Here is a 12,901-nt window from a genome sequence, read left to right as displayed (position 1 = left end):
TATAAATATACATTTATAAAAATATGAATGAATTAACACAAAGACATTCTTCAACTAAATAAATATAGCAGTAGTAGTCATTCCTATTTCATCAGCGATATATAATTTCTATATTATTTTACAAAGCCGTTGCACAATGTTTAATTTAATAGTAAAGGTGACTGAAAGTCAGTTAAGAAAGCATTTATAAAGTTTTCATACCTAAGGCACAAAAAGCCTTTTAAATATTTTTTATTGATTATTAATGTCATATAATTTCCTTCCAAGGTTATTAGGCAAAGAGGGTGAACTGGTTATTATTATTGTTTTAAAATCTATATCATTCATATTCTTTCACGGAAACTTACTGGTTAAGCAAACCCTTACTAAGACAACACCTACGTATTGTTTGTAATTTCAATTTTTGAAAAAATTCCTCCAAGGAGGAGAATGCAGGCCACTCATTCTAGTAACGAAGACAGTTCCACTAATATTAAGTAATATGCTTAGTCTTGGTCACTTTCATCACCCCCATACATATCAGCCAGTTTTTTAAAACGAGGACCCCAGTCGCTAAGGTAATCATAATCCTGGTTACAATCAGCTGTGAGGGATTCTAAGGAACTGAGTGAATCCGCTATGGAATCATTCCCTTCATAGGCATAGGTTTCCAGTGAATCATAAGAAGGTGCACTTGAGTCTGAGTCGTTTTCTTTCAATCTTCGATGGATAAAATCTTGTACATCAATATTTTTCCACAGGGGTACAGTCCTCCTTATCTGAAAAATAGTTTCAGGCATTACATCTCTTCTAAGTTTACTGTCTTCTCTTGCTTCTGGATTCCTTAACGTGCCAATGTCAAAAGCCTGTGTATCTTCTTCCCCACCGCCTTTGTCATTGTATGTCACAACATTGTCGCGGACATCATCCTTTGAAATTATGAGAAGTTCCTTTTTTCTTTGTCTCTTCAATGCAGCAAACAGCACGACTAAAACTATTAAAAACATGAGAAAATAGTGAGGTTTCATGATGCGAGGTAAAACAGCATGCATACTTCAGTGTGTGGAAGTTTGTGGGACTGATTGGCAGGAGGAGTATTCTGTATAAGCACAGAGTGCCTTGGGCCAATGAATGGATGCAGTAAATTGATAAAAAGCAGATAATACAAGGTCAATTCATTTTTAAGTTCTGTGGGCCTCTGATATTGAAAAATATTGTTTAATTTGACACATCACTCCTTGAGAATGCACATATGATTCCAAATACAGACATGTTGAAGCACCAGTTCCTTTTATCTCAAGAGAATTTTTGCAGCTATTAAATATTTTCTTAATGACCCAAGGCAATATATACAAATAATTTACTCATCTAGAGATGAATATATGCTTATATTTGCATTATAGTCTTATATTATGTGTGTGTGTTTATAAGCACACATAAGAACATTAGTATGTATGAACTACTGATTTAATCCTATTCCAAATTGGGCCATTTTACTAAATCTTTAATTGATCTGGTTTTGAATGTCTGCTCAAAATTTGAAATAAATTCCAACTGCTGCATTACAATAGTTAAGCTCAAGCATATCTTTAACTGGTACCTATCTTAAATATTATCATGACAGCTTAAATATTTTCTTTAGCAAGGACTTCCATGATTTAAAGAGTTGCATTCAAACTTTGAAACTAAATTGTTAATAGTGTTCTCTCTACTTGTATGTTGTTATTATTTACATACTTTTGCTTTAAAGTTAACTGTGGACTTTTCCATATAGTATATTGTATTATGTATAGCAAGAGAACTTGTACTTAAATTGTTATTTATTTGTTTGGCAATGACTCTTTCTCAACAAATATATGCTATAGTCAATAAAATTCATTTTAAGAAAACAAAAAACTCCTTGTGATTTCCAAAATATATATCTTCTATTGTAAAGAGACCAACTTTGTAATTTTACATATAAGTTACACAAGAACTAATGAAAGAAAACTTCTCCAAAACATTTAAATATTACTTCAGATAAATAACAGCTACATTTACTTTAGTTGAGAGCAGTTAAATATATTGACAAAATTATTTGTTTCATTGTATAAGAAAATATTTTCTTAAAAATTAACATTCCTTGTTAATATAAAGGCCTGTCCAATGTCATTTTTATATTGGCCAGCATGCTTTCCTTTGCTCTTCCTAATTAATAGACTTTTATAAAAATAATTAGAAGCATCTTAAGTTAACCTCATCAGAAAGAGCTTCAGGTGTTGAGTTCAGGATCATCTTGGAGACATTTTTTAAAAAATAATTATTTTGTATAAATGAGATATATCTGTATTTGCTCCTATAAAAGGATAAAAGGATAAAAAGATTAATTGAGTCCCACATAGATCTAACATCCATAAAATTGAGCCATACCTAGGAAAAAAACAGTTCTTTCTAATTTTAATATTTAAGAATAATTTTAAATTTCTTTAATTTTGGTAAATAGCATAATAATCATATAGTAAATTTATCTTAAAGTTTACCTATAAATGTTTACTGAAATTTGTAAGTAGATTTGAGAGACATTTTACAGTTTTCTTTTTCTCTTTTGGCAGAAAAAAAATTATTTTCTTCATTTCCTATATTAAAGTTAATAATTAAGGATATGGAATTGGAATTCAGATAAGCTAGGATAAAGAAAGATGAAACATGTTTGAACACTTTTAGTAAGCTGAAACTATAATTTAGCATGTTTTTCCTTTCTTGCCATAGTAAATAATATTCAAAATTATAGTAGCAGCTTTTGTGACTATTAAACCAATAGAAATCACAGATACTTTATATTGCATTTCAAGTATGACAGCTATCCTCAAACTATATTTAAACTTCCTCTACAAAGGAATAATTCAATAAGCAAACAAATTCTGATTTTTGCTTTTTTCTTGAATTTAGTTAGACATCTTATTTTCTTCTGATTCCTTCTTATAAAGTTATATATTTATAGATTCACTTATTTGCAGTACTGTGAATTGAACCCAGGGCCTCAAGCATGCCAGGAAAGCACTCTACTACTGAGCTACATCCCAGAGCTCTCAACTATTTAAATTGTTCTGAAAAAAATTAAAAAGATTCATCAGACTGTCAAAGTGGTACTGGGAATAAAAACTTTTATAAAGCTCTGTCCTAAAGTTTTAATTATGCCCCCACCAGCATAGAGAGAAACTAAGGACTGCATTTCTTCAAAATTATCAGCACAGATGTGAAATATTTCCCATTCTGTCTTACAAAGTGCTAACTTTTAACTATAGAAATGCAGTAACTATGTCTGGCCATTACTATAAAGACTTGAAATAACAGCAAGAATGTTTTAGTAATTTTGATAATGAAACCTGCATTACAAGCAATTTTAACTAAATGATACACAATCATTCCATATTTAAGTAATATATTGGGAAGGTGAAAAATAAATATGTGTCTTCTATATTGCTCCAGGAAGAATGGTGACAGATTCTTTTTTTTTCAGAATAATAATAAAAACTTTCTAGGATTTCTGCATAGCAAAAATTTTTTTAAAAATGTTTTAAATGATTGTATCTGAATATCAGAATATTTGGTGGATGTTTTGTTCTATCATATGTGAATAAATAGCTTTGTGTGTGTACTACATTAATATAGAAATTTTATAAATTGCAATATACATATATTTACCTCATTTTAAATTAGGAAAACTGTCTAAGCTATAAAATCAGTAAGAGCTAAAAGGGTAAACCAAATTTAAATCTTCACAGGGCTTCAAAAATATTTTATAGAGGACCTGAACTTTCTAGAAGCAGGTGAGGATGGGAACTGCTCATGGTTATGGTGGCAGTGCCTGTGTTCTCATCTCGGAGACTTTTTTTTTTTCTAGATAGTTGGATCATCTTAACTGAGACAAATGTTTTCTCCTCACTTTCATCAATCCCCCAGTGAAGTCCTGCAAGGATATCTGGCCAAAGGTATTTCATCCAGATAGCTTGAAAGGATTTGCAATGAAAAGAAGCCAGCATATATGAGCATTAGAATATAAATTTGGCTTACTCTCTTGCCCTATGCATAAAAATTTTGGATGAATATTTGATGGAAATATTTTTTTGGAGTGTTTTGCAGTGAAACAACTGTTTAATTGAATTAAATTGTTGTACTGTTAGTGTATGCTCAAATAAAACATTTGCTACTGGAGGCACAAATTTATTTAGAAAATATTGCAGGGTAAGTATACCACAGGGTCACAGTGATATTTAAAAACTGAAATTTAACTTTTTAATTTGGTGCATTGCATCTATATATAGAAAGTATTATGAGGAAAATGTCCTATTTTGACAACTTTTATAAATTTGCCAATTGTGTGGGTATGTACGTATGTATATGTATATCTATATCTATATAGATAATATGTATGTATTTGTTGGCATATATAAATATAAGTATAAATATTTGTTAGTAATATTATTTGTAAAGATAAAACAATCTTCAGTTTTGAAAATAACAGAAAAGAGTATTCTAAAATAGACTCAACTATTTTAATGCCAGTATAAAAACACTTTCTGAAGAGTGATTTTTGCATGTTACGTAACCATTCGGTACAAGTATGAACGTTTTACCTGATGAAGTTGATACAACGATTAGATCAGCTTATTAAATCAAATGCCCTTTGCAAAGTAACCATAATCAGAGAAATAACAGTTAATGCTATAAAATTTTGTAAAAATATGTATGTAGCATTTGTTTTATATTTGTGTTTTTTAATGTTTTTTTCGAGTACATTGTAACTATACATGATAGTGGGGTACATTGTAACATAGATACCTGCAAATAACATAATTTATTGCATTTCCCTCGCAAGCACTTTCTCTGTTATTGACCTCTAGAAAACTTAAACTAACCACACAGATAAAAGCTAGAATTACTTTTTTTTTTTTCTCACGGAAAAGCGAATTTTGATAAATGTTAAGATACTTCACCATTAGCTCTGGAGGAGAGTGTTACTTTGTGCACAATTCCTAGACAATGGAGGAGAGAATTATGGGTTCACTGAGCATTGAGAAGGGCATAGCTTACTGAGAAGTATGAGGACACATACATAGCAGGATGGCAATAAGAGCTGCTGTGCTCAGGCCCGCTGAGAGGACCAAGGCCTCTGCATTGCAGGTTTGCATGTTCCCTTGATCGTCACAGGCACACACCCGAATAGTGAGTGTGCCAGTGCTGCTTTGAATAGGATAATCATTGTCAAAAATTAAAATTGGAAGTTGGTAGGTGGTCATTTTGTTGCGGCTGTACCCATCTTTGCAAGTCATAATTCCTGCTGTATTATCTGGGGGAGAAATTGAAAATATTTCACACTTTTGTAGTTTTTCATCTTAAGATTTCAAAGTTTTTGTTTTAAAAATTTTTTCTATTACCTTTATTGTCTACAATAGTGAAGTTTGGATTGAGAGGAAATTCTGGTACTGGCTCAAAGAAGAATTTGTGACCTCGGGGAAGGTCATCATTGTCCATAACACTGACAGATCAGCTGAAAGCGAAACAAATGCATATATTTAACAAAACAAAACTAAAAGTAGTCATCTTTTTTAATTAAAGAAATATTTTAAATCCATGCATTCATGCTTTGAATTTTGAGTTTGTCACTAAACTTAAGAAACAAAAAAAGTCCTTTTTAGTAAACCATTCCAAGGTGTTTTGTAAAGGTTTTGTTAAAGATAATATTTAATTAATAAATAAAAATGTCTATCATTATTGCTTGTCAGTGCTTCTCAATGCTTCATCATCTGTTAACTTGCCACTGAAACAATGAACTTAAAAAAATCAAACAAACAAAGATGTGATCAGTTCAATAAGTATCCTCTTTTGTCGTCTTGTAAAGCACCAGCCTATTTTATTAGTATTTGGTTCCTAACCCCTTTTGTTCACTAGAAAATGTTTTCTCAAAGGAAGAAATCATACAAGATTCCTTTTAAAAATATAACTTTTTACCACAATTCCAAATCAAGAATACTATTAATATGTTTCCAGACAAGTGAACTCTTCATCGCATAGGATCATAAAGAAAAAGATTTTACAGCTATGTGCATTATCGAAACATATTGCATATTTAATTCAGATTGTTTGCCTTTCTTTTAATGTTGTTTGCAAAGATAAATACATAAAAAGAAATGCTTCTCAAGTATTGTGAAATCATTGTGGAAGTTGCAAAATCAGGACCCTCTTTGCTGAGCCATAATAATTCTGAAGTGTGCCATAAAGGAAGATGGAGCAGCAAGCACTAGTTTGGGAGGAAAATCCAATTGAGAACTTCATAACCAAAAGGCACCAAGCTACATATCAATGTTCTGTTTTCCTCATTCTGGTTCTGCCATCTGTGTGATATGAAATTAAAGGCAAGTAATTATGCTTACTTTCAGTTTTCTCTTCTAGAAAAATAAACAGTTGTGCCATTTCCAGGTGTACTAGTCCAATATTCTGTGGTGAACTATTACTGAATTTCACAATGATTTTAAACATTTTTGTTTTTTGTGTACCTATTATAGCCATACCATCTACAACACCTAGCCAATACTCTTCTACTTTAACTTCATATTACATATGAGTTCATTCATTTTATTGATAGATTAACATGTGACCTTGTGTTTCTTTGTATGAGGCTTCTGAAAGTGCACAATTGTTAATACAAAATTAATAATCTTTTTTCCTTAGAAAATTGAAGCACAATATTTAAAAAAATCACAAAACATTTAGTATTATTGCTCAACCTCCTGATCCTGAATAATAATAATAAATCTTATTTGTAGAACTATTCTTAAACATTAAAAAATCTTGGCCCATTAATTGCATGACTTATGTTCTTCAAATGATTTGGTGGGCTTTATGTTTTAGGAACTATATTATATTTTTATCTTTGTTGATTTAATGAAACAGTAAGAATATATATTAAATAATCATAATTATTATCAATCATACTTTGTATCTAATTTTAGTATGTATCAGTAACTCATATGAATCAATAAAAGATAGCACACTAATACATAAATAAGTAAAGAACACCTACTGATTCAGGTAGATTCATTTGTGGCTCCCAAAAGATAAATTCCAGTCCTAAATCATATTACCTATAAATATGATCACAATTGGAACAAACTTTTTTGCAGATATTATCAAGTAAAAATTAAATTTTACTGGATGAGTGAGAGCTCTAATTCAATGACAGGAGTCCTCATAAAAAAACAATTTTGAATACACAAAGATTTACATCAATAATGCAATGTAGGGCTGGGGCTGTAGCTCATTGATAGAGAGCCCACCTTGCACGTGTGAGGCATTGGGTTCAATCCTCAACACCGCATAAAAATAAATAAAGATATTGTGTCCAACTACAATTAAAAAAAATTTAAAGAATGCAATGTAATGATAGAGGTTGAGATTGGAAGTCCACACTCCAAGGAATGTCACAACATCATGGCAACCACAAGAAGCATGGAAGTTAAGGAAAGATCCAACCTAAAACCTTCAGAGAGAGCATAGCCTGGTGACAGATCAATATTGGACATTTAATCTCTAGAATTATGAGAAAAATTATTCTGTAGTTTCTAATCATCTAGTATGTGGTAATTTTTCATGGAAACTCCAGGAATCTGATACAAGTGTGAAGATTAAAAAAAGCATACATTTATGAAAACATTCAGCTTAAATGAGTTTGAAGAAATTTATACTAAACTCTCATGAGATATTTAGAAGTTCACAGACATTTAAAATCTAGAGTAATCCAAGTAAACAGGCAATCATAACTGTGAGAAGAATCCCTTAAATAATATTTGAAAATATTTGGCAGCATCTATTAATATTTATAGATTAATCATTCATACTTCAAAGCTTATAACAAAGAAAAATTATACCAGTAAGTAAAAATGCATAATGTACTCTAGTACTTATTATGATGCTCTCTGAAAGAATAAGATCTTATTAAGTAAATGTTCATTAGTAGAAAAGTAGTTTAGTAAGTTTATTAATGTGTGGCCATGCTATAAAAAAATAAACATCAAATAACAGTAATCAATACTGAACTGAGAACATGGCCATTATCATGTACCAAAGTGGAAAAAGAAAAATGTTTTTGAACTGAAATAAGCATGTAGTAAATCTATGTGAATCAAAAAAGAAAAAAAAAACACTTCACCTTATTTATTTATTTTTCAGACATCTTATTATGCTACCAAGACTAGCCTCAATTTCAGAATCCTAGGAGGATTAGCTAGGATAATAGCTATGATTAGCTTTGATTATAGGCAGAGGCTACCATGCCTGGCTTCCATTGCAATTTTTGAGTGTATGTGAAAGGTGGAAAGTAGTTTCATCCTAGCCAGGATGCTGTAACAAAATGCTACAGACTGTGGCTTATACAAAAGAAGTGTGTTTTCTCAAAGTTCTTAAAGCTGGAAGTTGGAGATCTGCTTGCCAACATGGTTGGCCTCTGGTGAGAATTGTCCTCCTGCCTTATGTTTTGCTGTCTTTTCTCTGAGTATTCACATGGCATTTCCTGGGTTTGTGAGTTCAGAGAGAAAGAGAAAACATGAGATCCCTGGTATGGCTCCTCATAAGAGCACTTGTTATATCAGATCAACATTTCTCATGACCCCAATTAACCTTAATTATTACCTTGGAGACCCTTTCTCCAAATTCACAACCTCAACATGTGAATGAATGGGGGGGGAGGCATAAACATTTAAAAATCTCAATTGAAATAAAAGAATGAGTGTTTTCTATTGTATTTTCTTAAATGGACATTGTGAAATTGTCGATGATTCTTACCATCTACCTATTATTGCCTTAAAGAAGTAACTGAGGGCTGGGGATGTGGCTCAACCGGTGGTGCGCTCGCCTTGCATCCGTGCTGCCTGGGTTCGATCCCCAGCACCACGTACAAACAAAGATGTTGTGTCTGCCAAAAACTAAAAAATAAATATTAAAATTATCTCTCTCTCTCTCTCTCTCTCTCTCTCTCTCTCTCTCTCTCACTCTCTCTTAAAAAAAAGGAAGTAACTGAATAACTCTTTAGATATACAAGTAGATAGATAGGAAGATATAGAGTTGGTGGTATTAGAAAATTCTGTTTGAATAAAAATTGGGCATATTTTGCATTTCTTTAAATTACTTTAGATATATTTGAAACATTACTTTGTAATTGGAATTTACAAGTCATTAACAATTTTTTTATTTCAATAATATGAATATTATAAATCACAAATATGATTTAGATCAAAACAAAAACTCCTGATTGAGCTATTTAAATTAGAAAAATGTAAAAATAAATAATTATCATTATTCTCGTTAAAAGAGAAAATTTTTATTTTATACTTCACATTTATCTAATAATGTACCTCCATACTTTAATGTATATAACTCAGCCTAAATATGAATCCAAATATGAACTTTGTATATATATATATATATATATATATATATATATATATATATATATATATATATATATATAATATTTATTATATGCCTGGTTATAAATTTTCACTATTATATTCTATTAGATTGACAATAAAAAAGAGTTTAAAAAATAATTTTGGTTAGATCAAACAGAAGTAAATAAGGAACTAGGAACAGAGTGGCATGAAAAAAATCTTACAAATAAATTAATGTCATCTGCCTTCATAAAGAAAAAAAATTATTTTAAATTTATAATAATTTCACTTACCTGCCCAGGTTTTGCATTTTCACAAACAAATGTTTCATAATACATGGCAAATTCTGGAGCATGATCATTAATATCCAGAATTCTGATGAAGACTGGAATATGGCTACTTTGTTTTGGATTATCTGCAACAAGAACATGTGTAAGATTTCAGGCTCATTTACAGAGAAGAACTAAAACCACTTGCCCATTTGTAGCTTAGCAACAGATCAGTTCTGGGGTATTCACTTTCTTAGCTGATGCTGATGAATACATCAACATGGTCCACAGGGAAAGCACAATAATAAGATGAAAATACCAATAAGAATGAACTACTCTATTTTTATAGATTGGTTAATAATTTTTTATGAGATTCAATTATGTTTCTATCCTAATCTAAATTATAAAAAATAAAATTTTAAATAAATGAGTGATTCAATAATCCTTAAACCCCAAACTTTTGAAATAATTTCTCTAAAATATTTCTCACAATGTAGCCATTCTACAGGAGAGAAAGAGTCAACTTAAGCCATTACTTGATTATTTTAGTAAAAGATAATGCATTCAGATAGATGTGTTGACAACTTACTTATTTCTGTGGCTGTAATAGTGATGTTGTGCCAAGGGGATGATTCCCTGTCAAGAGGCTTCAGAGTGAAAATAGAGCCATTTTCTGAGTGGATACTAAAAATTCGGTCCATATCAGTATTCCAATCAACAGAGTATCTGGCAGAAAAGAGACTCATAAATTCTGGCGTTATTTTAAGATTATTAGTTCTTCAAATATTTCTTAAAGTTATAGGGACTTTCCTCAATGATCTGACAAAGGCATGAAATATGAAGTGCTGATAACGTTCTGGAATCTTTTTATTCTAATTTGTTATATATGACAGCAGAATGCATTACAATTCAAATTACACATATAGAGCATTTTTTTCATATCTCCAGTTGTATACAAAGTAGAGTCAAACCATTCGTGTGTTCATATATGTACTTAGGGTAATGATCTCCATCTCATTCCACTGTCTTTCCTGTCCCCATGCTTCCTCCCTTCCCCTTTCTCCTCTTTACTCTATCTAGAGTTCATCTAATACTCCCATGCTCCACCAACCTCTCTATGAATCAACATCCTTATATCAGAAAAAACATTTGGTATTTGGATTTTTGAGATTGGCTAACTTCACTTAGCATTATATTCTCCAAATCCATTTACCTGCAAATGTCATGATTTTATTCTCATTTAATGCTGTATAGTATTCCATTGTGTATATATACTACATTTTCTTTATCATTCATCAACTGATGGGCACCTAGTTTGGTTCCACTGTTTAGCCATTGTGACTTTTGCTAGTATAAACATTGATGTGGCTTGGAATCTTTATCTCATAAACAATTTTATATTATTGTTTCCAGTATTACTATTGTATTAGTATGCACACTAAAGGCATTATTTATGGTTATGAATTTTTGTGCAGCTGTTAAGTGAGTTATTGTCACTTAAATCATTTATTTTACCTTATTATTTAATATAAACATAATAGTATTGTTCAATCAGATAGAGTCAATATCATTGAGTAAATGAAATATATTCTAAAATTTAAAAAATATGAATATGTATTCAAAGAGTACATATTAATATAGAGAAGGCTCTCATAAATGCATTGTTCTTGAATGTAACATCTCAGCTGAATAAAAAGTCTTCCTCTAATCTATGCCTCAACTTATTACACATAAAAATCTAATCTCAAATACCACAGAGTTCTGTGATTTTCCCATTAAGGATAGATATGGCACATGTTATCCCAAACTTTATTTTTACAGTTGCCAAAATAATGTCTCCTTTTCCAAAGAGTTTCATACCCTAATCCCTATGAATATGTTACTTTACATGGCAAAAATAACTTTGCAAGTGCGATTAAGGCTGAAAACATTGATACAGAAGATTTTTGTCAATTATGCAGATGGGTAAAAACTAATCGTAAGAGTTATTAAAAGTGAAACTGGAGGGAAGATAAAAAGTGGTTTAGGAAGAGGAGACAAGCAAAGAGGAGAGATTTAAGGGGTGATAAGGAAAGATTTATTGTGGATGGCTTCAAAGATGGAGGAACAAGGAATGGAATGAAGGCAACCTGTAGAATCTGGGAACAGTCTTTAAACTGACAGTCAATGATGAAACAGCAAACTTGCTCCACAACTGCAAGGATTTGAAATCTGCCAGCCACCAGAATGGAAAGAAAACAATTTTCTCCTAGAGTCTGTGGAAAGAAGCATGGTTCTGTCTACAATTACACCTTTACTCATGGTCTGGTGAGGTGCACACCATAATTTTGACCAACAGAACTACAAGAAAACAAACTTGTGTTTCTTTATTTAAGTTTTTAGTGTAGTGATATGTTCTTATTGCAGCAACAGAAAACTAATACACTCTCTAAAGATTTTTTTAAAGAGCTGTCTTAAATTCAAGATGGTAGATAGATCCAATCTTGCTATGCATGACTAGCTAAAATTTGAGATTTCTGTTTCTGAGTTTTTCAGGAGCCATATAGGAAAGGGAATGTTTCTCAAACACTATCATTCACATGAATCATGGGTAGTTCTTAATAAAACAGGATTTGATAGGTTGGTGTTATAGCTCATTGGTAAACTACTTTCTTAGTATGCATGAGGACCTGGGTTTGATCTGCAGATTGCAACAACAACAATTAACCCTAGAATTTGCAGTAGTATGTCTACTATGGGAGCTGGAATTCTGCATTTTTGACAAACTGAGGTGAATCCTATCTTGGGCAAAGCCTACATTCAAATATAGCCTATTGGATAAAGTTCTCAGAATGAAGACAGAAGAACAACTATGAAAGACAGAAAACATAAAAAATCAGCATCTGGTTCAATTCTCATTTTTATATGTGTCTCATTAAAGATATTTAACAAAGGAATTCCCTTTGATTATAATATATTAGAAAACTTAACTACCCAATTATAATTCTGTATGAGACATTCTGGCACTAACTTTGAAAAACATTATGCAGGCATGTTGGTGCATGCCTGTAATTCAGCGCTCAGGAGGATGAGGCAGTAACATCACAAATTCAAAGCCAGCCTCAGCAAAAGTGAGGCACTAAGCAACTCAGTGATATTCTGTCTCTAAATAAAATACAATATAGGGCTGGAGATGTGGCTCAGTGGTTGAGTGCCCCTGAGTAAAGTCCTTGGTACCCCTCTCCCACA

General features: G+C 31.4%; 1 pseudogene; it reads right to left on the bottom strand.

Moving 5' to 3' along the window:
• Window positions 1–269: 269 nt before the first annotated feature.
• LOC143410713 (cadherin-9-like) overlaps window positions 270–12,901 on the bottom strand; it is a 102,861-nt pseudogene continuing 90,229 nt past the window's right edge.

The sequence above is a fragment of the Callospermophilus lateralis genome, chromosome 11, assembly GCF_048772815.1.
Source record: "Callospermophilus lateralis isolate mCalLat2 chromosome 11, mCalLat2.hap1, whole genome shotgun sequence".
Lineage (NCBI taxonomy): Eukaryota > Metazoa > Chordata > Mammalia > Rodentia > Sciuridae > Callospermophilus > Callospermophilus lateralis.
Note: the sequence above shows the minus strand (reverse complement) of the source record. Positions and strands in the feature narration are given on the sequence as shown.